Source organism: Canis aureus, chromosome 5 (genome assembly GCF_053574225.1).
Source record: "Canis aureus isolate CA01 chromosome 5, VMU_Caureus_v.1.0, whole genome shotgun sequence".
Lineage (NCBI taxonomy): Eukaryota > Metazoa > Chordata > Mammalia > Carnivora > Canidae > Canis > Canis aureus.
The window spans coordinates 46,796,866-46,824,832 of NC_135615.1; the positions used below are offsets into that span (position 1 = coordinate 46,796,866).

General features: G+C 40.4%; 1 protein-coding gene and 1 non-coding gene across 26 annotated transcripts in view; both read right to left on the minus strand.

The window, feature by feature from the left end:
* Nucleotides 1-27,967, minus strand: part of PDE4D (phosphodiesterase 4D) — a 1,385,565-nt gene that overhangs the window by 163,676 nt on the left and 1,193,922 nt on the right. The window lies entirely within an intron of this gene.
* On the minus strand, nt 13,709-13,815 carry LOC144315057 (U6 spliceosomal RNA). Its single transcript, XR_013380860.1, has one exon. It is a non-coding gene; the product is annotated as a U6 spliceosomal RNA (small nuclear RNA).

A 27,967-nucleotide genomic window follows, 5' to 3' on the forward strand; every position in this document is an offset into this window, starting at 1 on the left:
AATAAATAATATCTTAAGAAAGAAAAAAAAGAAACACTAAGACTTTTCAGGTGAACTGAAGGAGGTGTTTTCTTTTTACTGTAACTCCTCAAATATTATCTAACCCCTCAAGTCTAAGTTTCTGTGTTCTCATGTGTCCCATGGAAAGGACAATGACAGTCCTGTACCTCACATAGTATGGGGAGGAGGAAATAATAAGGCAAGCAGGGAGCTCAGTCCAGCACCTGGCCTAACAAGCACTCAATACAAGTTACATGTTATGACTTTAATTGGGTATTGATTGTATTTTATATATGACCTATTCCCCCTGAAATAAATCCATCACCCATGAAAACTTTTTAAAGGGGATTCCATAGATGATAGGTTATTCACTGGACCGCTAAAGAAAGACTCATAAAACGACTTCCTAAAGCCAAGGAGAGATTATATATGATAAGTATTTATGTATCATTTTTTAAATAACTGGTTTTGTTTTAAATAGCAGGAACAATATTTCCATTACTCTGAGCCACAGGTGACTCAACTACACCAATGTTTATTGTCCCAAGGAATAGCTGACCAATATTAGGCTGTGGAATCCTATAATGCCTTTGCTTGGTGTGGGCCTGGGCATCGAGATTCTGTGTAAGAGATGCCAGACCTATTTTGGTAGTAGTGGTACTAACCATTGCCCAAAGTTGGCAATCACCAGCTCACAGAATTTGGTGCTCTGAGCAAAGGTGTTAATTATTCCCCTCCCCCCGTTTCTTCAAATGTACCCTTTACTTTCAGAGGGCCATTTTCTCTTAAACTGACACACATCCTCAGGTTTAACTAGACAGAAAAACAAACATGGAAAAAGTAGATGGGCAAACAACAGTGAATCTGCGTGCACACTCTGCGTTCGATGCCAAAACTAAGGCCAAACTCAGTTTGGTTAAGAGTAAACATTTCCTCTTAAGCATTTTGGACTTACCAGTAACAACAAGAATTAGAGGGTTGACACCTTTCTATGGTGTTAAGTACTTTCATCAAGGGACCAGGTTCCTTCAGGTGCTATCTTATTTGGATTTTAACTCGTCCTAACATTCCTCCAAGAGCGATCACAGCACACCACATGACTATTCCCTTTAACTCCTAAACCGCGGGGCAACTGGCTGCAGCTTCAAACAACACTATTAAAAATACCACAAGGGAACCTTGGAGCAGGAACTCCAGACACAAGCTACAGCCTCGGGACAAAGAGAGGCTGTAATGACTTTGAGTGATACTGGGATGGAGATTCAGCAGAATTTCAGAGTCTGAGAAAAAAAAACAAAAACAAAAACAAAAACCAGTCCCCAAAATTCTTGTGTTAGGTTCCTAGGGATGGGTGTCTGTGGTTGTGCAGGTTTGTCAAAAGACAAGAATAAACTTCATCTCCCCCTACCTCCCTTAAATTTTTCTTGTCAACAAATTCTTGATCAAGTGTCACTACAACTCACAATGGCTTGGCAAAGTTGTCCTAAAGGGAAGCTCCCCATTACTGGGCCTTTGCAAAGAACAGCAGACTCATTAGTAGATGTTTTCTCTTTTAACCTGGATATCTTTATTGTGCCATCTAAGCAATTACTTGGAAGTCTTCTGGTGAAATCCTGACTCTAAGGGTTTAAAATGCAAGCGCAGAAATTAGCACAGCCAGGGCTACATGAGAGGCCCCGGGCATCCAAATGTGAATGAGTGTTTTGAAAATCCAGCAGACTTAATGGATTAGTCTAGAGTCCTGCCACGTGGGAGGTCCAAATTCAGGGCCTGGGATCTGGGAAGAAGATGTTACGGTCGTGTTGGTGAAGGAAGAGGAGGAAGAGGAGCCCGTGCCGGTCTTTCAAAGACACCTTTTCTGGGTGGGAGAACAGCAGAGAAGCCAATGCTGGCTTCCAAGTTCTGCAATAGAGTCATCACAAACTGAGCATGACAACAGAAGAAAAGGCTTTTGTCTTGCTTATTCTGGTTAATTGGCTTATATGCTTCTGGATTCTTCTCAGAAGATCCAGTCGGCTAGACGTGATTATTTATTTTTTCAGGAGATTCCAGGAGCATGGGCACACTGGGCTTCTTCTGGTCTTCCCCTCTCATAGAGTTTTTCCTCCCTATCACATACTTCAGTTTGAAATTTTACATTCTGTACTATAGTTATTTGATTAATATAGATCTCCCTTCTCCTGGCTCCCAGATTATAGGGACTTGGACAGGGATAATGCTTCTTTTGGCCATCATATATCCCAAGAGACTTGCTGAGGTCTGGCACATGGAGATTCTCAAAAAATTACTTGTTAAAAGAATATTGTCTAAAATGTTAAATAGACCAGGTCTGGACCTAACCCAAAAGCAAGCAATTCATAGGCTCAATAGTAACAATGGCTTATTTAATATGTGCCTAGAATAAAAAATTGTCTAATTTATTTGTAAATCTGTAGGTTCTATTTAACTGTAATTGTCAATGAGAAAATGCAAACAAGGTAACTGGTATCAGGAGAAGAAAAAAATCCACCTCTAGGTGGTCTGAAGTAAAGTTGGAGTTAGAAAAGCTATGGCAAGACATAAATGGGGACTATGAACAAGCAGAGAGCATGAAGAGTAGAAAAAAGCAGGTCCAGAACAAGAAAACACCAGATAGGCAAACAAACAAACAAACAAACAAGTGGTAGAGTCTCAAGATACCATATGTCCGACCAACAAAGATGAAGTCACAGCTCTCTAGAATTGTGATGATTCCTCAAAATTGTTATGCCCTAATCCTTGTAAGAATGACATTTATTTTGATCTAGTTATTTCTGATAGCAGCCAATCTGATGGCAATGCTATTACGTGATGATGCGGGACCTTTGTGAATTACTGTATGAAGACGCCCACTCTTTGCCAGTAGCCTGGGAATCTGGAGTTCTTTCTTGGAACTCTTAAGAATGGTTCCAGGAAAAGTTACCTAATAGCCTTGATTCAAGGAAATGAAACTCCTCTCTTGAACTGGCTGTTTGAATATGTGGTCACTCATGTAAAATATAATTTTTTTCAAAGTACTACATCATGGTGTACCCCTCAACATTTACTGCAATTATACATGGGAGTTCTACTTGTCTTGGATCTCATAGTCCTAGAGTTGGTTTTTATTTGCTGTCTGGTCCTCACTTCCTGGTAGTGATCATAGCAGGATGCATCTTCTTTTTTGAGTCACTAGAGACCATCTGGAGTTCAACAAAACCTAACTTGGGAGATCTCTGGCAGCAATGAAATTCCCTTCTATAATCACTTTATAATCATGAACAGCACTCCTTGTGTATGGGAGCAGAGGGGCACAGGCTCTTCTTGAACATATCCTTGCCTTGTCTTGTGCTTCAAACCACACCCTGCTCCTAACTCAAACACAGATGTTGGGAAAGTAGCCGTGAAGAATGACAAAGGGGCTGGGCCTCGGGCTGGGAGACACTGCCATGAGAGATGAGGAAGTGTCATGAGGGGAGAAAGGGATGGATTCTGAGCTTGGAATTAACAGGGTACAGAGGGTAAGGAAAGTGACATTAGATAAGGTGGAGGAGATCATGGAGAAATAAGAGAAGGAGGCAGAGAAGAGAATAGGAAAGAAGGAGGCAGAGGATATAATGAAAGAAGTGTGGGAGACTGCAGTGGAAAATATAAGAATAGAGAAAATATGGAAGAAACAAAAAGAAGGGCAGTGAAATGAGAGCAAAGTGATAGAGAGTTGTGTTCTGGGTGTAGAATCTGAACTGTAACTGCCAGGGATGGAATCCCAACTGTACAACTTTTCAGAATAGTGACTACGGGAAATAATGACTATGAGCCTCAGTTTGTTCTTCTGTAAAACGGGGTTCTAATTCTACCTCACAAGGTTATGAGAATCCAGTGGGATCACATGTGTTGTCTCAGCACAGGGCTTGGCACAGAGCTGGTGTTACTGTGAGTGAGGTGAAAGGAGAGCAGAACAGAAGGGTGAATGAAAGAACAAGATAGAGTAAGTAGGAAGGAGATTCAGACAGAAGAACGAAAAAGAAGAGAGTTTCTCCTAACGATTTTAACCTTTCTTTTCCCATAATATGATTCAAGTTTCTATGCCCATGACCTTATTTCTACCTGTTTTCATGACACTTGGGAAAAACAAGTACATGTTGAATACGAATGCTTTTTTAAATTGTATTTTTGTACTAAACTAACCTGCAGTAGACTGTATTTCTTTAAGAGTTTAAATTATTCCCTGGAAATGAGTAAGATCAAGGTTACATGATGCTAAACCAGTCATTCAAAACAACCATTTATTTTCCCTTCCTCCTTACTGTATTGACTAGCCATTTGATGGAACTAAATGAATTGACTGGTTATTTTGAAATGTGTGAACCCAGCTGTAGCCTGTAGGGAGAATAGAGCCCTGGTGTCCTTGGTGGTGTATCTTTCCAAGTTTCTCTCCACAACATGAACCACTTCCTTTTACTTGAAGACATTGTGTTTTTCTCATTAATCTCATGGTCCAGGGCTAGTGTTGAGTATGGAGGCAGCTCTATGCCCATGACCAGAAAACAACGTGATGGAATTGGCCCACAGTATGAAAGGGAGGCACTATGGAGTGGTTCTTACCCTCTCAAGAAAAGTGGAGTGGTAGGTAAAGTATGAAAAAGATATGAAAGAGATCTGTTTGTATATTAGGGAGGAGAAATGAAGCCACAGCCCAAATCAGAAGGAAAAAAAAACTGTTTACACTCATCACACAAATGCTTCAAAAGTGCACTGGGCACAGTGTTGTGTGTTTGTCACATCACAGAGATGTCTCCCTAGTATATCCACACAGCTGGATAAATAATGTGCTCACAGACTCACCAATGGCAGTGAGATGAGAGGCCAACCTTCTCTGGCCATTAATAAGGCTACTCTTAAAATGCCATTCAGAATACACCAAAAGTTGTTTTATCTTTTTCACAAAGACATGACATTTTGTAAGATCATGTGACTTATTTAAATTATTGGCCAATGAAGAATAGGCCAGTACTGGCAATTGCTTCACACATTTTCCTCATTCTGATTCAGAGGTATGACAATATGGAGGTCATCCGTCGTTTCCTTCTTTCACGTTATTCCCTCCTATCAAACGGGTTAAGAGGCAGTTTCATTCCACTTTCCTTCTTACACAGGAGAAACAAAGTTTTCAATGTTCGCTTCTACTGCCCTATGTTTGGCTTCTAGATTCTACTTAATGGTCATTTTAAGATACTCTAAGAAGAGATGTATATGGACCTCCTGGCTTCAGGACTATTAGACACAGAAGTCCATCCATGATGGTGTTCTAGCACTCTATGCTACATAGTGAAGGCACAACAAAAGAATTGACATATTATTGGGTGGGCTGTTTAGGAATAAAGAGGCATAAACTACAACTTTTAGAACAATTTTACTAGGGCTATGCCTGGGTCACTGAGTCCGTTAAACCTCTGACTCTTAATTTTGGCTCTGGTGGTGAGATTGAGCCCCATATTGGGCTACATGTTCGTTGGGGAGTCTGCTTGAGATTCTCTCTCTCCCCCTCCCTTTGCCCCTCCTCTTGCCATCTCTATATCATAAATAAATAAACAAACAAACAAATCTTTAAAAAAAAAAACAATTTCCTTAGTTATGTTGGAGGTAAGTATGGGAGCTATGGAAACACAGAGAAGATCCTGACCCAGCCTGGGGAAAAAGGCAGGGCTTGGGTACAGGTGTTTCCTAACCTAAAGACTGGGTGAAATGAGCCAAGTAATTAACAGAAGAAAGTGTGTTCTAGATGGAGAGAAGAGAACAAGCAAATGCAGAGAGCTGTAAAACATGGCATGTATGGGTGGAAGAAGTTTGGTACTGGAAGAGTCCGGTGGGTCCTGAGTACCAGTGCCAAGGAGATTAGATTTTATCTTGTGGCTGATGGGAGGTCCAGAAGGATTTTAAGCAGGGCAGTGACATTTTCAGACTGTTTTCAACTATATTAATTTGGTTGCACTGCAGAAGGCTAGGCTAAGAGGAGTATGCCAACAAAGATAGACTATTGAAGAAACCAGTTCTTAAATTTTTTGATATACAGTAAGAAATACATTTTCATGGTAAAATGGCTATGAGTGTGTGTGTATGTCAACAATATCATAAAACAATTTTTAGCTTTGATACTATAGATGTGGCTTTACATTCTATTACTTCCTATTCAATTCTATATTTTTTAAAATAAAATGCTAAATGCAACTGACAGTTTCAAAATACTATTGCAGGGACTACTACAGTAATCTGGGGCGAGCTGATGAGTACCTAACTGGAGAAGTGTCAGTAGGGTGTAGAGGAGAATACAGATTTGACAAATATTTAGAAAGTAAAATAAAAATATAGTTATTTATTTGATGGAGGGGTGTATGATGTCCAAGTTTCAGTCTAGGATAAAAGTGCTTCTGATCAAGAGAGGAAGAACAGATTTGCAAAGAAATATGAATCCAGTTTTTAACATGTTGTATTTATTGATTTTTAAGATTTATTTATTAGCGAGAGAGAGAAAGCACATGAGTAAAGGGAGGGGGGGATGAGAGAGAGAAGAAGAGAATTTCAGGAAGACTCCCTATGGACCATGGAGCCTGACATGGGGTTCGATCCCAAGGCCCTGAGATCATGATCTGAGCCTAAATCAAGAGTCAGACGCTTCATTGACTGAATCCCCCAGGTGTCCCAAACTTGTTGTATGTAAGCAGTGGAATATCATCCATCAGGCACTGGGCTTTTGCCTGAGTCTAAAATCAGGGAGGAGGCCTGAGTAGAGACAGTTTCGGGAATCGCCTTCCAAGTTGGGAGGTATAACAACAGAAGTACCTGAAAGCATCTAGAGAATGCACAGAATAGAAAAACAACAGAAAGTGAACACTCATGTTTAAGGGGGGAAGGAGAGGAGGAAGACAGATCATGAAGGATGGTGATAAAGAATATTCAGAGCTGCATGGAGACAGGAGAATCGTCTGAGGGAGAATGGCTCCTAATAAATATGTGTTGACTAAACACTTAGTAAATGAATAAGGAGAAGGTTTCATAGAAAGGTCTCCAGGATCAGGGCAGAACAGGCGAAAAAGAGTTTCCTAGACACCACGATGAGGGTGGTGGGAGCTGAGGTATGTGAGAAAATCCACCTACCGGTGGCTTGAGGAGTGTCTGGGAGGTGAGGAGGGGGCATGGCCTGACCAAAAAGGGAAAAAAAGAATGAGCTAAGGGATCAACAAGGGGTCTGTTATCGGGCTTTGCTATTGCTTGGTTTTGTATTGTCTTTAAGATTGAGAGAGACATGGCTAGGGAAAGAGGTAGAAAAGGAGGAGAGAATGCAGATATGAGAAGAAGAAAGGATAAGGGGAAGCAAGATCATAGAGGTACTGAGAAGAGAGGGCCAAGGGCACCGAGGCAGAGGTTGACTTAGAGCCCGAAAGGGAAGGGACCCACCACCTGCTGAGACCCGGAGGGAGGAAAGGATGGGTATGGGTGTCAATGAGGGGACACAGAAGCTGAGGAAATTCATGTCCTCACAATGAGTTTCTTCGTGAGGCAGCTAGTAAAGGCATTTGCTGCAAGGTGATGAGCAGCTGCAGGGTCAGGAGGCCTGACAAGGAGAAGTTCAGAATAAGCACCAAGGGAAGTGAGAGAGAGCACAGAGTGAGGATAGAGTGTCAAGTGGCGCTGAGGGTCCAGCCGAGGTGAGAGCCTTGACTTTTCTTGAATTCCAGCTGGAAGTCATGTGGGATTTTTCCCGCCAAGAGTTCAGATAAGGAAGTGGAGTGAGCAGATCCTGAAACTGACAGTAATGGTTTTTTCCTGCAATGTGTAAATTCTTTTCCTGGAAGGCAAGGAATTTGAGAGAGCCTGAGTAGGAAAGGAGGAGAGGAAAGGAGACTGAAATCCCCATATTAGGGACTTGCTGGACAAAATATTCTATTTCCCAGTGTCCTTTGCAGCTAAACGTGGCAGGTGTCTAAGTGAGCCAAAGGGGATTATAAATAGAAGCATTATGTGGGGTTTCTGGGAATTCTATTCCAAAGGGAGGGGATGTGCTATTCTTCCTCTCTTGCTCTGTCCTACTGCTGGAAATTCAGATGTGATGGCTAGAGCTCTCTCGATGTCATCTTGGACCATGGAGGCAAAGCCTCTACTCTAGGGATGGTGGAGGAATTATCTGAAAGGGTCATAGGTCCCACAGCAGTACCAGCCTTGGACTGCCCAGTCTAGGTCTCCTTTACAGAGAAGAGAAATAAATTTCTATCTTGATTAAAGCATAATTTTTCAGAACTCTTTCATTCCAGCTGAACCAAGGTCCAGCTACAATAGTGTGCACACCCTGTGTCTGAAACACAAGCAGGCTGTCTTGGGAGAGAATGTTAACCCTCCACCACCAAATGTCAAGCAGGAGACACACTGTACAGTAAGCAAAGCAGCTCTGGTCTTTTTAGGAGATTATAGGCTGCTCTTGATTTGAATGGAGGGGAGACAAAAGCCAAAACTTGAATTTCTTCATTAAATGTTTAAAAAATAAAAAAAGCCACAGGGATGTTATTGCCTTTTTCCTATGACGGCAAGCAGTCGTCTGCACTTTTTGTAAAAGAAGGTATTAAAATTAATGACAACATTAACACCCAGCATAACACATTTCCACTGTCTTACACATTTTTTTTTCCTTCCCTGAAGGGTCAGAATTCCCATCGGTCGGCATAAAATGCGCTAAGCCCAAGCCTAGTAAATCACTCATACGGCCCTGTTTTTAAAGTGACTAAACAGCTGTAGTTTTCAAGGTCAGCCAAATCATCTGCCAGGGTCACATGTGTTTCACACGTCAAGTAACGTATATGGGCTCCACTACATTCAGGATCGAACGGAAAAAGACATTTGCAAACAAGTGATCTGAAGCCATGTTTCCAAACAGCTGCTATGGTTATGTGGATAAGAGTTACTATGTAAACCATGTAAGTTGAGGACTACGTTTCCAATCACCCAAAAAGAATATTCATTACAATCCATAAGGTCCAAATCGAGAGGGCCAGTTACTGATCATGAAGACACAATAAATATTCAGTCAGGATAAAAAGTAAAAGTATACAATTGCTGTTATTACTGGTAATGACCTTGTTCATGTGCAAGTGAGAAGAATGTGTACGGGGTATAAAAACAACAACAAGCAAACACAAAAGTAAGATGGAACCTAGTTAAATAGCTAAGGACAGAGGACTTGAGGTTCATGAGACTTGGCTACTACTTCTCCCTCCACTTCATGCTGCAGGCAACACTGACTAGAAGCTAAAGATGTGATTCCCGGATGCTAATAACTTCCTTAATAAGCTGGAGTAATTGGTATTATGGAGCCATACTGATGGCACAAGGAGGGGATGACCTGAGGATTTAAGGAGTTGCAGAATAGAAAATTTCTTATTCTTCTTTTTTTTTTAACTTCACGTTTTAACTCAGAGCATACTCAGAGATGTCTGGCTTCCACAAAGAAAAGGAAAACGGTATTGGTTTTTGTCAACAGCTCCTCCAGTGGGTTGTCCTAACTCAAAAGGGATAATTGGCTTTGAAGAGTAGCTCTTACATTGACTTTTTATTGAGTTCTCACAATATTCTTGGTATGTGCTCTTCAAAGCCCACAATAGGCCTCTTCATCTTGTTTATATTTACTAGTCCTAATGATCTCTCATGTGTGAGACGTGCTGAATGAAGATTGCCTTCTGACCAGTTAACCCCCCTCTGCAGGTTTCAAGGTTGGCTTCTGTATTCCGTAGGCAAAATAACAGGCACCTCCCAGTCAGCGGAGTGGGGCAGACAGGCATAGACAAATACTCATTCTAGCTAAGTATGGGCTCCAGTCAAGCTGGAAAAGGTCTCTCAGCTCTGAGTCACTTATACAATCAAGTCCCTGAACATGTTTCTGTCCCTAATATTTTGTTGCTCTAGGCAACCATCAAGTCCACACGAAGACTTCTGCCAACTGGAGACGATGACTGGCCAGGGGAGCCAGAATTTTCTGTTAACCCTTTGTTGAAAATTCAAAATAGTAAATGGTGGGTGTCAAGGATATTCTCTAAAGGATCTATATCAGAGAAAGTGGAATTCATACATGGACTTAGTGTATCTTTTATGCAACTCCTCAGGGAAATATAATTATAGAATACGAAGATACGAAGGCAATTAATCAGGAGCATGCATTTTTAAAAAAAAAAATTAAAAAAACATGAAAGAGCTGGTTGGATTTTTAGATATCATCTAATCCAATCTCCTCATTTTATAGATGGAAAACCAGCTTAAAGTACTGACCCAAGGTTAAGCAGGGAGCTAGTGACAGAGCTGGGAATAAAGCTCTGGTCCCTAAAACCTTGGGATTATTGCTTTTTCTATAAGTTTCGCAAGTTCAGGGCCACAAGCAGAATGAAGGAATGTTAACAAATCACAAGTGAGGGGTGCCTGGGTGCTCAACTGGTTAAGCATCTAGCTCTTGATTTCAGCTCAGGTCATGATCTCAGGGTCGTGAAACTGGGCCCTGAATTGGCTCTGCCCTCAGTGGGGAGTCTGCTTGAGATTCTCTCTCTCTCTCTCTCTCTCCCTCTGTTCCTCCCCACCACCTGTACTCTCTTTCTCAAATAAATATATACATCTTTAAAAAAATCAGTAAATAAATCACAAGTGATCACTTCTCTTTTGTAATAGCAAATATTCCTGGATGGGAAGGGCTACTCGGCTGGGATGTTGGGAGCAATGCTGAACTTCTACCTAGGTAGTGACCATCCATTAACATGCCCATTACAAAAGTCTGGCCAGGTGAAACATTTAACTATTCCAAAGTATCTGAAAAGCATTCAAAGTATATCATTGCTTATCTGAATTTGATCTTTGATTCATCTGAATTCTTAAGACACTTATTCTCTATGACACAATCCTGGGGGTTGATTCTTGGTATCTTTTTCATATGTACAATTATATCTTACTAAGTCCTTGAAAGTACGACTACATCTTACTTATTTCCATTTCCCTGAAACCCAGAGTACAGAATTAAATGTTTTTGTTGATTGCTTGATGATAAGTCAATATTAATTTTATTAGCTCTAATACTTTAGTAATAATCTATTTACCCGGAAATCAATTGTTTGGGAACTTACTCTATTCAATACCAGTAAATAGGTGCAAAGAACCCCAGAACGGTCAACAAATGCCTTTAAAAGCTCATTTTCTAAAAAGCAGAATCAGGCCTGTAAATGAACAGAACAGGGGATCCCTGGGTGGCGCAGCGGTTTGGCGCCTGCCTTTGGCCCAGGGCGCGATCCTGGAGACCCGGGATCGAGTCCCACATCGGGCTCCCGGTGCATGGAGCCTGCTTCTCCCTCTGCCTGTGTCTCTGCCTCTCTCTCTCTCTCTGTGACTATCATAAATAAATAAATAAATAAATAAATAAATAAATAAATAAATAAATAAATCTTTAAAAAAAATAAATAAATGAACAGAACAAACTGATGGTTGCCAGAGTGAACCGGGTTGGGGGGATGGGCAAAATCAGTGAAGAAGAGTGGGAGATACAAGCTTCCAGTTATGGAATGATCAAATCACAAGGATAAAAGGCACAGCATAGGGAATACAGTCAACGAACTGATACCCTAATAGCATTGTGTCACTGCAGATAGGAGCTACACTTGTGGTGAGCCCAGAATAACATTTAGAGAAGTTGAATCACTATGTTGCACACCTAAAACTCATGTAACATTGTGTGTCAACTATACTCAAATTGAAAAAAAATTTAAAACTTGTTATATGCATTAAATATCCTAAAGCTCTACCTCAGAGATGGATTGGCCGCAACTCCACTTTTATTTTGAGTTCATTTGTTCTTATTTTCTTTTTTTTTAAAAGATTTTATTTTTTAATTCTTATTTATTTATGATAGTCACAGAGAGAGAGAGAGAGAGGCAGAGACATAGGCAGAGGGAGAAGCAGGCTCCATGCACCGGGAGCCCGACGTGGGATTCGATCCCGGGTCTCCAGGATCGCACCCTGGGCCAAAGGCAGGCGCCAAACCACTGCGCCACCCAGGGATCCCATTTGTTCTTATTTTCAACTCAAGGCAATGGCTAGGACTCTGGATTTCCAAGGCAAAAGAAGCGGCAGATCAGAAAAGAGGTCACCGAGGCCGGGTTCACTAACAACATTAAAGAAGTGATCATTGGGAGCAGCAGATGAGAAGTTAAAATGCAGCAACATCTGGGGCTCTGAAATACTGGGGGGAAAGTCCACAGATTATTAGCTCCAAAGGGCATCTGTGAATGTCAAAAAAGTATAAAAGTAGATGTATATAATCACGATCAGAGCCATGGAAAATAATTTCCTTACATTCGGTACATGCCTTTAAGAGGTTAAGAATGAACAGCACACCTTTCAAAGATTTTCATTCCAAATGATTACAATAAGATTATGACCTTGAGTTTCCTAGAATATTAGACATGGGGAACATTTTCTCCTACATGAAATTTAGGTAATCTATGCACTGAGATAAACCAGCCTTAAATTCCAAATTGGAATTTAAGTATCAAACTATTTTTATCCGATATATAATCCTATATATGCTATATATAATAGCAAGGATCACAAGGGTTCATATACTGTCAGAGCCATTTCACAGCCACTCAGATTCATACAATTACCAGTTACTAAATCCCACACACCTGTTCTTTTATCATTTGCAACAATCTCTTGCTCTATATTTCTGCAAACTAACTATTTTGCTAGTATAGGGCCTTTATTAGACCTTTTTCATGGACATCGCTATTCTGTGGTCTCTCAAATTTTTATATTTTCTTCTTTCATTCTTTGGAATTTTAAAAAGATTCCCAGGTGATTATATATTGAACAAACAAGTTTGTGAACCACTACCCTAAACTCTTGGCGCAACATTCATTTGACTCTTAACTACACCCTACAATGGAACTAATACCCGTACACATGTCTATGATTTCTGAGCTGAGCTGCTCTTAAAGTATGCTTTCCCTCCATTTCCATTTTCTCCCTTCTGTTTATTAACAACTATTTCATAATTCTTAGGAGCCACTTCTTCCAGAAGACCTTCCTTATCTTGCTTAACATCTCCAGCAGAGAGGTGCTAACGTTCTCTCTGCGTTTCTTTTTAGAGGTGCCATTTGATGCTAAGGCTTAAACAAAGATGGTGGGGTGGGAGTGGCTCTCTTAGTTTTACTTTTTCTTTGTAGGGAAACACCTAAGGGGATCTGTCACACTTATGAATCTACCCTTCTTTGAAGGTCTGATTTGAAAGCAGATTGGGCTACACTTTGCACAAAGGCATTTTAAATGTGCAGGTGTGACTGCCCAAATTAACAACAATACTTTGAACTTTTACAGAACCTTTCATCAAATGGTATCAAAACAATTCAGCTTATAAAGCCTTAGGAAGCTGGTGGACAAAATTTTCTATTGATATATAAGTGGGGATTTACTGCATTAGCTATGTTGGTGATTTGTTTCAAGTCCCAAACAATGGAACGTTTAGGCAAAGAAAAATATTTTCTGCAGGCTACGTCTTCAAATAGTGACATTTAATCTTGAAAACCTTTAAGAAAAAATAATCCTTTTCTTTTTAAATTTTTGTTGAGTTTAAGTTACCAGTACACAGGCACTTGTATTGAGAATTTAGTGATCCTTTTTTCTTAAATAAAAAAAAAAAATGGAATGCTTCACAAATTTGCGTGTCATCTTTGGGCAGGGGACATGCTAATCTTCTCTGTATCATTCCAATTTTAGTATATATGCTGCTGAAATGAGCACAGAACCTAATAATTATTTTTCTCTCTTAATTTGACTATGCATTAATTTCTTTTTGATAATCCAAAGAAGGTCACTGAACATTCTAAAATGGACTTCACCTGTGGTAAAGGAGAAGCATACTCACCAAAGTATTTTTAAATGAACAAAAGTGTCTAACAAATCTGTTTGAGTCTTGTGGTTATTATTACTTAAACGTGTCTCTCCAAAAACACTTACGAATCTAATCTTTTTCTGTTTTCCTCCTTCTGGCTGCTTTCGCTATTTTTCCTCACATACATTACCGTGAGCTCAAGACTGGGAAGAGCGGTGCATTCCCATTTTCCCATATTTTAAATCTGTTGTTAAGTAATATGAGCAAAATGTGTCTGAGGAATGTTTATCAGACTATGGTTTTTATTTGGCTTTGTCCTAGCATATTAGTTTTTTTTTTTAATTTTTTGCCCCAATTCAATGGTTTCTTTGATGTCTTGTTTTGACCAGCTGCTGAGCTTTTTGTGGCTGTCCATTTACATCACTTTAAAAAATGGTACATAAATGAAATTTGAACAAAATGAACAGTACTTTCACATTGTTTAAAAATCAAACATGTTCCTAAGGAATCTGATTTATGGCAGATGGAGAACAAAACCTTCCAGAGGGAGGGCTGTTAAATGAGTCTTAATTGCTTGCACATGAAAATATAGTGACTAAGATTGTGTGCACAATTAGGAATTTAAACATGTAGAAAAGAACTGGCCATGGAAACATTTTTGCAGGCATAGCTAGTTTGTATGAAGACAGACAATAGAAGACAAGTTAGTAAAGGAAAATCATTTTAAGAGAAATTTAGCTGTTTACTTCTTTCTTCTTTATGTAAAGCTTCCAATTGTAAAGATGATTCATTTACCTCTGAAACTTACTGTACATTCAAGGGGAAAAAAAGGTTTATTCAAGAATTAGAATTTATTTTTTAGTCCCTACTATGTGCCAGATACTAGGTGTGGTGCTTATTCATTTCATTTAATCCTAACGATAGGTTTGTTATTAATCTACATTTTATAGTTGACAACTAGAGGCTCAGAGAATAAGTCGCTTAAAGTGAAATGGTTAATAAGGGGCATAGCCAAGATTCTCTGTATTGACTGAATAAATTCGAAGCCACCTTCTCCCACCCTCCACCATGCCTAGTAGTTCCCCTGGTAAAAGATACATACCCTTCAAAAAAAAGTAACACTAAGTGTCTTCTACTTTCAGTTTCTAGTCAAAATGCCTTCCTTGTGTTGGGTGACATGGCATGGTGGGGTTGGCTAGACCAGCCAGAGTTGGTCAGATCTGGGGTTTGGACAGAGATGGTAGGTTTAGACACAGAGACAAGAGCTGGGTGGCTTCAGAAGCTCTTCAGAGTGTGGGGCCAAGTGGAAGGATCTAGTCAAGAGATTCAGTGCCTCAGTGGCTCCATAGGTAGCCACCATAAGGCCAGTGAGGTTCTATCTGGTTCTGCCACAGTGTGTGGTACTCAGTCTAGCTGCCCATAGCCCTCGCTGGGCCCTCCTCACCATAATGCTGATGTTCCAAATGAGTAGATTGTGTGGTGTTCTTTAGTGACCCTCCATCTGTCTTCAGAGATCTAAGTCCATCTCATGCCTCTGATGGACAAAAGTGCCTTTTCCAGGGGACCTCAAATTCTCCTTCAGATTCTTTCTCCTTGGGAAATCTTTACTTTCCTGGGATGGGGTATAGGCTGTTTCTAGGAAGCGTCTGATGAATGCCACTGTGTGGATATCCATAACTAAAGTTCAAACAATGAACCTTCCAGTAAACTCAGAAACCCAGCTCGTCCATACACTGGGGCTCTACTTACATGTTTTTCTTAGAAAGTTGAGAGGCTTAATAACAATCCCTCTCTATTATTCTGTATCCCTTAAAGTAAACCTAATTAGGTACTGACTTATTAGACTACAGTACATTTAGATTACTATTAAACAAAGATTACAGGAATACAAATTATTCCTCACTTTGATTCCTTATAAGCAAACCCAGAGCCACGGATCATGGGACCCTGTATAGAACTGAGCATAAAGGAGGTATCAATAAAAGTGTGGATCAAATAACCAGGCAGTCAAATCACTTTTGTGCCTTCAGAGACACTGGATACCCAGGGATACATTAATGAACAGGTGCCATCTGCATTTCTAAGAACCTTAACGTTATAAAGAATAGCTTGCTGAGATATATCTTAGCAAAATAAAGTGCGTTGTGACCAACCTTCTTACCTTACTATAATCAATAATAAGTCTTGATCCACCAATATTTATTCCCCTTCTCTAACGGTATCCTAATTTGCTTCATGAAATTATTTGGTGTCTCCACTGGGTAATTTTAATTAGAGCATAGCCCACAATGATCAAGTGCTTCCTGTGTGCCATGTGTTGTGCTTATTTTTTTTATAAATATCATCTCAATTTTCATAAACTCCTTATGAGATAATTACTATTACTATGCCCACTTCAAAAACGAAGGACTTGAGGCTCTGGAAGGTTAAATGAAGTGTTTGAGGAGAAACATCTGTGTGTGGCGGAGCTGAGATATGAATCCACATAATCCGGCCTCATAATTTAGGCTCTTAGTACCACATTCTAGTACACAGTCTGGCAGAAAAGCCAGATGCCCTGTTCTTCTATAGCCAAGACCCAAGACTCAAACTAGACCAATTCGACCCCTTCCTGGAATTTTACGCTTGCATTAGATGAACAGAGAAACTAAAAACAGTTGTAGGAGGCTTACTAGGTTGCTTGCTCCTGCTATGAGAATTTCCCTTTATTTGTGCCTTTCTAGCATTCTGAAGAGGAATTTATTCCTTCCACCCTGATCCTCCAGCATGCCCACTAATACTCAGGGAATTGGAAATGATTCCAATATTCTATTTTACTTAAGTAGATTAGATTTCATTTTACTAGATTCTCCTTTACCCAAGTTAGCAGAGTTGGGTTTTACCTTGGAACCAGAGGATCACTGCTGATACACACCATTACCTAAGAGGAGGGTAGCCTAGGCGAGAACTGTGCAAATCCTCAATACAGGATGCTGAAGCACACGGGAAGTGCCCAGTAATAATTTGATAGACTCCATGAGAAATACTGAGTGTCAAAATGCCAGGTTGGTTTCCTCTGCTGCCCTCTCTGTTGAAACGATGAGGGCTTGGGCCCCTCTCTCAGCTGGCGGGCTGAGACACACTAGCCTTCTTTATCTCCAGGACTTGTAGTGGTTTCCAGGGAATGGAACAGGGTTGAGAAGATCTTTAGAACACAAGGTGTGACTGAAGAGGCAAAAAGACTCCTAGAGATCATGGCTTTCCCCTCACAGGCTGACTTCAGATGAAGCAGACTCTTCCAAAATGTCTCCTGGGAAAACCTATCTGGTATGCTTATTCCGTTGCCATCACTCTACGATTAAAATCCTAAAGGACACCATCTTCCTTCAGAGTCTAGGCTTCACTTCTTTCACATCCATTCCTCCTTGGAATGGATTCATTTCTAGAATTAGCCTGATGCAGGCTATTCTGACATTCTGTTTGTTGACTAGGGTTGGTAATCATATTGGAAATAAGGTTTCTGGTCAAAAGTGAAGCATGACAATCCACCAATCAGATGGCGTTTTCCCAATATGGCCTATGAAATATCTCTGAAACCATTTCTAAAATGCTCTCAGCAGTGGCAGCTGGGCTGAAAAAGGTACGGTTTACAAAGATAACTACTTTTAAGATCAACATGAACGGCACAATAGTGTCTGTTGATAGTCTTGTAATGCTTTTCAATATATAAGGTGCTTTTCGCCTACCTTTTCAGCAAGAGCTAACATTCACTGTTACCAGACACTGTGCCAAATATTCTTCATGCATTATGTCATGTAATCCTCAAAATCAAGAGAGATTATAGTTATTCACCATTTTAACAGCAAAGACTCAGAGCATAGAGTAAGTTGCCTATGATCACAAAGTGCATGAGCAGGAGAGCAAGCCGTGAAACCCCAATTCCCCTTTTCCCTCCTGCCAGGTTCTGACTTATATGTCAAACAAGCAAACAAAACTTACAACAGTTTGGAATGTTTTTCAAAATAAAAACCTGCAGGAAGAGAAAACCTAGGTCTATTTCTAGATGAACAATTCTAGTTAAAGAACACAGTCGCATAGTCACCTCAGAAGCCCTCATCTGTTCCTCCACTGCAAGCTCTCCATTCCAGGACCCGTCCTTTTCCGTTTCCCTCCCTAGTAACATGGAAAACATTTCCTCTTTTACTGCTCTGTCTGCTACTTTCTTGTGCTGGTTAAGTTTTCCCTAAGTTCATGAACTGGGTCCCCAGACCCTCTCCAGTCTCAGCTACGTGACAATGTCGACTGCTTCCTGGTTCTCTAGGGAAAAGACGTCTCATCCTGACTCAGTTCTTCTTCCCTCCTTTCCTTATTTAGCTACTCATCTACCCATTTATTTACAAACCCTCTGTTTTCTTTTAACTTAATGCTCTTTGTCAATCAATAGGGCACATTTTATCTTTTTCAGTTCTGAGAACCTCCAGGATGATGGTTCTAAAGCTCAGTGGAGATATTTTATGCCTCATTGGGATCTCAGAGCCTAAACACAATCTTTCATGTTTCAGAAACAGAGAAAGGGCAAACCCAAGAGGGCACGCAGAAATGAGGTTCTCCACGTGGACAACTCAAGTGTGCAGTAGCAAATATCAGAAACATATCGGAGGGGGTGAGGCGTGCAAAATACACTGAATTAGAAGTACTTCCAGAGTGCCCATGGTGCTCAGAGAGAACCACAAAAAAGAGAGAGAGAGAGAGAGAGAGAGAGAGAGAGGATAACACACTACATAGCACTGGATATTTATTTAAACATTAGAAATATCTAGAGGAAGTACATCCGGAGGATAGAGAGCTCAGGAATTTCACAGCTAGAAACAGAACCCAAGAAAATGATCATGGGTATGAAGAGCCTATGGTGAATCTAAAACACAGAGATGATGAATCTCATCAGTCCATAAAAACTGCTATTTCAGGGGTTAAGAGTGAGTGATCCTAGAAGCACGGTGAGTGCCAAGTCTCAGGCACTCAACCTTCCTTTTAAAAATTTTTAAAGATTTATTTATCTTAGAGAGAGTGAGCATGAGTGGGAGGGGCCGAGGGAGAGGGAGAGAGAACCCCAAGCAGACCCCACACCCGGCCAGAGCCTGATGCGGGGCTCGATCCCACGACCCGGACATCCTGACCTGAGCTGAAACCAAGAGTCAGATGTTTAGCCCACTGTGCCTGACCCAGTGCCCCGGCTGCCAAACCTCTGATATACCCCACCTGAGGCACTTCTCACACAGACCACGCGGCCTTTCCCCTGCGTCAGTTCCTGCCCTGGACACTCTCACCGCTGGCGGGTACTTCAGAGGAGTCAGGACTGTGGGAACTAAAGAATCCTTGAGGAATTCTACGTCCCAGGCAGGAATCCTTCCCTTAGCTTATGTAACTGAATTCTTAGGGTTTCCCAAAAGGTCATCTGGATCCATAGACCTTAACCATCCTCTTGTCCTACTCTGCATTCATATCCATTCAGTAAAAGGATCATATACATTCATTTTCTGCTCTGCTTTAAAAACAAAATAAAAGACAAGAAAAGAAATTCCAGAAATACCTAGGGAATAACTCTCCTAGGGCAGATGACACAAATTGCGTATGTTTTTTGTGCACATGTCAATAAATCTAAAGAAAGGAAACCTTAACGATATGCCTTTGAGTCAGCTGTATCTTATCCTTTGTCATTTGTGGCTGTATATTGGACTCTCATAAGGGTTAAAGGAGATTATGCGTGTAGAGTCTTTAGTACATATTAAATGTCAGAAAACGTTACCTTTCATTAATATTAGGAGTCATGACATAGCCAATGGATTTAAAAAAAAAAACATTTTCTTAGATCGGGAAAGAAGGCTGCTAGAAGTGAACTCCCCATTGATTCATGGAGTCAAACAATTCCATGTCACATTTAACCAGTAAAATTTGGGAAATTAGACCCAAAAGAATTTTCATTGCTTTGCTCCACCACAGTAATGTTTATCTGAGTAGGCTTAGAATATTCTCTAAGGCATATATGGGTGGGAAGCACTTTGTGGGTAAAGGGAGTGACTTAAGAATGGAGCTTTTGTTCTTTCTTTCTCTTTTTCTTTCTTTTATTTATTTTTTTTTAAGGAAACTTGGTACTGTGTCTAAGAAGACAAAAAGGATACAGTTACTAAACATAACATTTCCCAAGCCCGCTCCTACCCCCTACACAAAAATGGACATGATACTTCGTTTTCTTCCAAGAGAAGAGCCAGCTGAGCTAATTAAAATCTTGTATACATTTTGAGAGATAACAGCAATGACAGCCCAGTGATGACGACCACAGTGACGTGGTTTGGACTGATAATAATATCACCTTGTCTTTCCTTCCTAATCACACAGCACTTCACACATAGTATCTTGTTTATCCTAGACTGCATTGTTTGTTACATGGGGGTGTGGGTGTCACTAATACACTTTTCAGAAAGACAGTGATTTTCCAACAAATTATGAGCAACGTCATGGCAACACTGTGCAGTGGTACTTTCGCCCACAACATTCAATATTCCATTATTCTCCCAAATTTGGCTGATCAAATGGTTCACCATTCATTAATAATATAGATGGTGAGCCTTATCCCAAAGCTTCTGGACTGTCTGGGAAATCTGTCCTTTTACATTTGTCTTCAACCAACCCCTGGTGATCTCCTTAGCCAGGAGAGCTTGGGAAATACTGCCCTTTTCAAACTCAGGGCAGTGAGGAAGGGTTATTGGCTGCAGTGGATTTAGTGGACATTCAGATCCTCTCTTTTCATGGCAGCTTTGCTGATCACTGGGAGAATAATGAACAGTCGTGCCATTGGTGTCACAGGCTCAGGTTCAGTAGATACTGTCCTATCCAAGGGGTATTATTATTATTACTTGAAAATACAGTTAATTTTTCACTGTGGCTCCCTAATACTGAAGTATCAGTAGGCAGCACTTCATCAGTGCTTTTTCTCTGTGGGGAAAGACAAACAGATAACTGAGACCTGGGAAATACAAACATGCTTGTCACTAGATTCTATGTAAAATGGTAAAGCTATATTTGCTCTTGCTACTCACTAGTCAACAGCTAAGAAATGTCTTAAATTAAATCTATCATACATAACTAAAATGCGTTAAATATGTGCCTAATGCCCACGTAGCACTTTATCATATATTCTTTAAAATAGAAGCATTTTGACATGATTAAATTTTTCTCATAAATCATTTAAAAACCTTTTTATTATAGAATTTTTCTGTACCTAAATAGAATTCATATGTTATTTAGCATTTGGGATTGTTTTCGATCTTTGATGCATATACACATGTGCTGCGATGAACATCTGTGTGTATGACTTCAACTTTCCCGTCTTTTCTCATCAATCCTCAATCTAATCACCTGTCGAGTCTTCTCAGCTTGGTCTCTGAAAAGAGCTGTGAGTCCATTCCCTCATCTTCACTGGCCACACCACCACCTGAGTTCAGTGCTGCATTACCTTTAGCGGGTACTTGACATGTAACAGCCTCCTGATGAGTATGGGGCTGCCTCTGCTCTCTGCTTTTTGGTCTGTTTCCATTCCATTTATTTTCTTTTTTTCTTTCTTTCCTTTTTAGAGATAGAGGTGGGGGAAGGGCAGAAGGAGAGGTAGAGAAAGAGAATCCTAAGCAGGCACCCGTGCTCAGCGCAGAGCTAGATATAGGGCTGCATCTCATGACTCTGAAATAAAGACTTGAGCCAAAATCAAAGAGTTGGAGGCTTAACCGACTGGGCCACCCAGTGCCCCTTTCCAGGCCATTTTCTGTATTGCTTCCAACGTTGTCATTCTAAAATACATACTTGCTTCTCTGCACAGGAATGATTCATGATTTTCCCTTGTCCATAAAATAAAGTCCACCACGGTCAACACTGGCTCCAATACTCTTTACACAATTGCTTTAATCTGCTCCTGCAGCTGATCCATACACTTTCAACTCTCTTTGCTCTTTACTGTCCCCAGTCCCTTGATCTGACAGGCATTCTGTGCTTCTACCCTCACTCTTGCTGGTCCCTTGGGGTCAGAGGATCATCTCCTACCTAAATGCAGAACTTTACATTCGTCAAAGCTCAGCAGGGAGCTTTCCATAGGTGGTACATATATTTGAAGTTGCTTCAATCATGGCCCTTTGCCGGCACATAATTAGTCACGATTCCTTCTCCCCTTGACTGTGAATTCCTTGATGCCAGTAGTCACATTTTACTCATTTCTTGATCTCCAGCACCAACCTTATGGCAGGCCATATAGAAAACATTTGTTCACCAAATGGACAAGAATAATAATAAAATGAGAGCATTTATAGTGCCTACCACTTGTTGAATACATTCTAGGTACCAATTGCTGACTTAGGATTTACTGACGAGAAAATAAAAGCTTAGAGAATTTAAGAAAATTGACCACAATTACACAGCTAATAAAAGGAAAGCTAGGGTTTCGACTTATATGGTTTGACTCATAACCTTTTTACTGTGCTGACTAAATGAATATGCAATCTCATTTAATTATGTCAATTACAGTTATAACAAAATACCCAGAGCAGAGATTCAAGCAATAGAGATTCAATTAATTATTTTCTTCATGATTATGCATTTTTTTCACTGTTTAAAAAAATCAAATATGACTCCAATTCTTGATTGAAAAGTCACTGTGTCAGACTTGGTCTTTTTCACATATACTCTACTAATCTAAATAAAAGTATAGAAAGGCAAGACAAGTTAGCTATAAGAAAACAGACTTTTACACCTCTAAAAGATGATAAGTGTTAACAGTTATATAGTCATGCTCCATGCATTTAAGCAAATCTTTCAGTTCAACGCTTTGTCCAGAAAAGTCTTTTAACTTTTTTGTAAAAGTAACATCCTTTGGCTTAAAAAAAATATTTTTTAAAGACTTTATTTATTTGGGGGAGAGAGAGAGAACATACACGAGCAGGGGGAGGATCAGAGGGAGAAGGGCAAGCAGACTCTGTGCTGAGTGCAGAGCTTGATGCAGGGCTCAATCACACAGCCCTGAGATCATGACCGGAGCTGAAATCAAGAGTCAAATGCTTAACTGACAGAACTGTCCGGCACCCCTGGCTTAAAAATTTAAAACATTTGGTAGTCATTAGATGTATTGAGTGTAAAAGTAAAATAAGCAAAAAAATTTCCCAAAAAGTCAATGTACAGACATTCACATACACAATCTTCATCAATTTTTCATTCAAGCTATTAAACCACATGTACTCGGCATTTCTCAATCATATTCTTAAAAATGCTAACTGAGCTCTCATTTTCTGCAATTATTATAGTCTTGTTACAATCTGCTCTTATTAAAAGAAAGGGGGGGAAAGGAATTACATGAAGCAGTGCCTGCTGGTAGAGGAGGACTTCCATGGACAGCTTGGTCCCCCCCTTCTTCCTTCTTGCACACTGCCCTATCACACATTGTAGCTCAGTGTTTCCCCAGGCTCTCTCCCCTACACCCCTTTTGCCCTCTTTATGCAGACCTTGCTTTCAATTATCTGTCATATTACATCTATTTCTTTTTATATTATATACACTACTTGTTCTGTCTCTCTGTCTCTCTCTCTCTCTCTCTCTCACACACACAGGCACACACAGAGACTTAAAAGGACTACTTAGTATTACTGTCACCATAAAATAGTTTCTTGGTTTCTTTTCTTTAATAAGCACAAAATGTTAAATGGTTATCCAGATAAAACACAATAATTGTTCCAGTTAAATATCTTTGTTTCTCCCCCACTTATTGAATTGGAGAAATGGCTGTGTGCTTTAGAAAGAACAATAAACGTACAAGGTTAAGTTTCTTCTCATTGTGTTTTGACTGATTAGTTCTATTTGGATGGTTTACTTTTTAAATCCTCTACTTACCAACTGACTAAATTCTATTTAGAGCACGTTCATTTTTTAAGTAGTTGTGAATATTCAAGATGAAAAGAATATGGAGTGAAGACTTACACCAAAAATTTTTTTGGGCTAAAACCAATTTTGTTTTATGCTTGTCATTGCACCACCTGTGTCCTTCTAGAGGTAAAGCGTAAGCAGTTATACTTACTTTATTGCTTGGAGAGAAAAGCTTGTATTTTCTAGAATCTCAAGTCGAAAGCTTTTGCCTTAGACTTCCAAACTCTACTTATCTGAAGGCCTACAGTTATATTTAGTGAATATAATCAAAACAGCTCTAAATATAAAAACCTGTCTGGTGAGAAGGTGGGACATGATATTTTCTAATTTTCAAGTTTATATACAAGAAATACAATGCTCTATCTATTGCTCAGAATAATATCATTACAATAATATTCTTTAATTCTTATTTTACTTTCCCCAAATATACACTTTTATGGTGGGCCTGGAGGCTACCCCAGTAAGATGGATGATTTCATAGGGGTGTAAGAAGGCCCCTGGACTCACAGATATTTATCCTTGGATCTATGTCTAAGTAGCATTTGCTCTTATGAGGTCTCAGATTTCTCATCTTTATTTGAGAGAGAGAGAGAGAGAGAGAGCGAGCACATGAGCAGGCGGAGCAGAGGGACAGGGAGAGAGAACCTAAAGGAAACTATGTGCTGAGTGCGGAGCCCAGTGCAGGTTTCCATCTCACGACCCTGAGATGATGACCTGAGCCAAAATCAAGAGTAACCGAATGAGCCACCCAGGCATCCCTCACTTTTTTCTCATCTTTACAATAGAGAAGCTTAAATAAATTTTCTCTGAGTTACATTCTTGTGTGAAAATCCTTAATTTGAAAATGATTTAATAAAGCAATCAAAACTATGGAAATTAGAAACATAGTGAAAAGCGATATTGTGAAGACACGACAAGGTTTTATGAGAGAGTCTTTCCTGAGCTAACATCATTGAAAAACAAAATGCTCAGAAGGACTAATTATGTTCCAAAGAGATGTGGCTGTGCTCCAAAACCAATACAGAGCAGCCCCATCGGGCGAGGGCTTGGGCATCCCTGACGCTTTGCTGCCCTCTCATGTTTCCACACACTCTTGAGTTCTATTTACGTCCCTCAAGGACCAGTGCAGGTGAGTGAGCCTTGCTCTACGTAATACAAGGATTCCTAAAAATGTCCTGTCCTTACAATTTAAAACAATCATAAACGGAATGTTCCAGAGAAGCTGATACACCATCAATGTCTTCCTCTCCTCCACCCTCTGAATTTTCAAATTTGCTTTAAGAACAACAACAACAACAACAATAACAAAGATGCCAGGCATGGATTATGGTTGTAGGAAGTAGCACTTGGGGAGTTACTCATAACCTGCTGACTTCTGGCGTTGGTCTAACTTATCTCCCTGGCTTTCTGCAACAGCATGGAGAGCTAGCTACTCGTATCTCCATTCTTCCGATGAGGGAACAAAGCACATGAGAGAGACACGCTCCGCACCATGGCTCCAAATGCCACACACCCTGTTTTTGTTACATCATAGTAAAGAACAAAACAGCTATTTAGTAAATAAGACTCTTTTGTAAATGTACATTTGGAACCTTTTTTTTTTTAATTGTGAAATCATTTCAGAACCACCTTTTTACCTATTAGGTATGAAAACAAAAACTGCCAAGTGATTTACAAGCTTTAACTCCAGTGATACAAAATCAAACTTCCCTGGCTTTAAAACATGTCAACTGGAATAACCTCAAAGGGGAAAAGGCTATTCTAAGTTCTTTGGGAGAAAGCTTTAGAAAACGTAGTATGACAGATGTAGACCGTCAAGGTTCTTAAGTCTTCTTTTTGAAAAAAAATCAGTTGATTTGTGGAAACATTAGAGAGTTCATTATGCTCCTTCAAAGAGCTATGACTCCAATGTACGTTCTTGGATTTTGAAAAAGATTCTGAACCATACTTCAATGCCCATGTCACAAAGGCACCGATGTCTGTGGCAATGAGGAGAGGAAGGGGCACAGCACTGGGAGCAATTGGAGGGACCATTTTTGACAGATACCAAGGAAATCTGTCCATTTTGACCATTTGGGGGGGGGGGACTCCATATTTTATGCCCCTACAAGCTGTCTTCACTCATTCTTTCCTTCTTTCATCTCTCTGCCCTATTCTTTCCATCACTGCTAGTTCTCCATACAGAGAATAAAAACCAGGGCAAAGCAAAAGAGAAAATGATGCATTGAGTGCCTACTTTGAGAAGCACTGCGCACTAAGAGCATCCACATGTGAACTCATTTAATTTGGCACTAACTGTATGACGTATGTTAACCAATTTATAAATGGGGAAACTGAGGTAGAGAAAGGTACATGGCCTGCCTAGGGCCACGTGGCTATCATGGTAGAGCATGGTTTGAATTCTAGACAGGCAGAGCACCCATGCTGCACAATTTCAGGGATTCGTGTCAGCGATGTTCTATGGGGCGACCCCCCCAGGGGTCCCTGGAGCTGTCACCACAGCAGCCTTTTGGACCACTCACCCAGACTTTGCCATAAGCTACACTTTTCCTCTCGATCCTCAACAAAATATCCAAGAAGGTCAAGTTCACCGTAAAGGGGTGCCCCACTGACTCTTTGTAACACTCTTCTCCGCCCTTTCCAGGACCACCACACAGGTGTAGCTGGGTTCCAGCAATGGGGTGGGGTGGGGGGTGGACTTGGAAGTAGGACCTGAACAGAGTCAGCTGCTGCGGGAAGTATTTCACTTTTCTGTGTGTCTCAACTCTTACTTCTGTCAAAGTTTACATTTTTAAGGGCCCACTTTTTCAGAATGGGCTCAGAAAGGGGAATCTTTCCCTGCCATTGCTTTCATTCCCTTACCCACCATTCCATTTTTCCACCTTGGTTTGCTAGGTGAGGGCAAGGAAAAAGACTTCCATTTTCTAGTTAATTTCCTGGTGTGCTCTGTGATGAACACGGCTGCACTCAGCAGCTAATGACAGTTAATTAGTTTCCCTTCCTAGATAAGATATTTCTGTAGCCCCATTGTCCCTAGGCCCCAGGTCAGAAGCTTGTGGGTACAAATGAGGCCATGTTAACCTTAATTCCCAGATTTCAGTTCCCTCTGGTATTGTTCCTGGGCCTCAATACTATGTTAACATGTCTGGGAGCTTCTAGAGGGTCTCTCACATGTGTTTAAGACAAAGTCTGTGCTCTTTGAGTGCAATTACTTTCCCTTTAATCACTTCCAGGCATCTGCCAGAGTGGCTGGACAGCTGCCGGACCACTGACCACCCACCACCTCTTGATGGACACAACAATCAATCTCCACTGGTACCTACAGCTGCTCTTCTGGGAGGATGCTCCTGTGGGGCTGGCTCATATGTGACCTCAAGCTACAAAAGCTTTCAGGAACCAAAATAGCACTGCATTCTGCTCAAACCACAATGTCAGAGTCTTGCCTATGGCAAAAATAGCAGGGATGGAAGAATGGCCCCTCCTTATAGAGGTCAGATCTAGGGGCCAGAGCAGGGCTGGGGACGAGCTTCCATGTGGTGTCTCTCACCAGAGTCCCCAGCTGCATGGCCACAAAGGTTGGCCTGCTTGTCCCTCAACATAAAAGGCAAGTGCTCAGAGACAAAGCCATTCACCTCTCCATCCCTATCTCAGTATAGGCTCATCAACATAGAATTTTGCTTTCTGGAAGAAATTTTTTTTTTTTATTGGGTCTGGAAAGAAATTTTTTATTTGAAGAAGTAATTTTGATATATAGGAATTTCTGTTACTGTCCATCTCTCAACCAATGACAAGAAGAAAACTGGTGGGCCAGGCATATGCTATGAAATGACACCTGAAAATCATCACCAATAAGATCTTGAAAGATAAGCATGGGGAAGAGAATCAATAATTTAATATCCATTGCATTCAAGAGACATTCAGAAAAAAACTGCATTACCAACTGTTCCAGAATCAACTCTGATGTAGTGGTTATAAAGGAGACCAGATGAAAAGTGCTGACCTGAACAGTGAAGTTAACTTTCAAGCAAAGTGTACTCACTAATAACTTAATAAGGAGCTCTCAGAATATTCTGAGTTGGAGTCCAAGGAAGGCACTTGAATCAAATCAAGTATTGGGCTAATTTG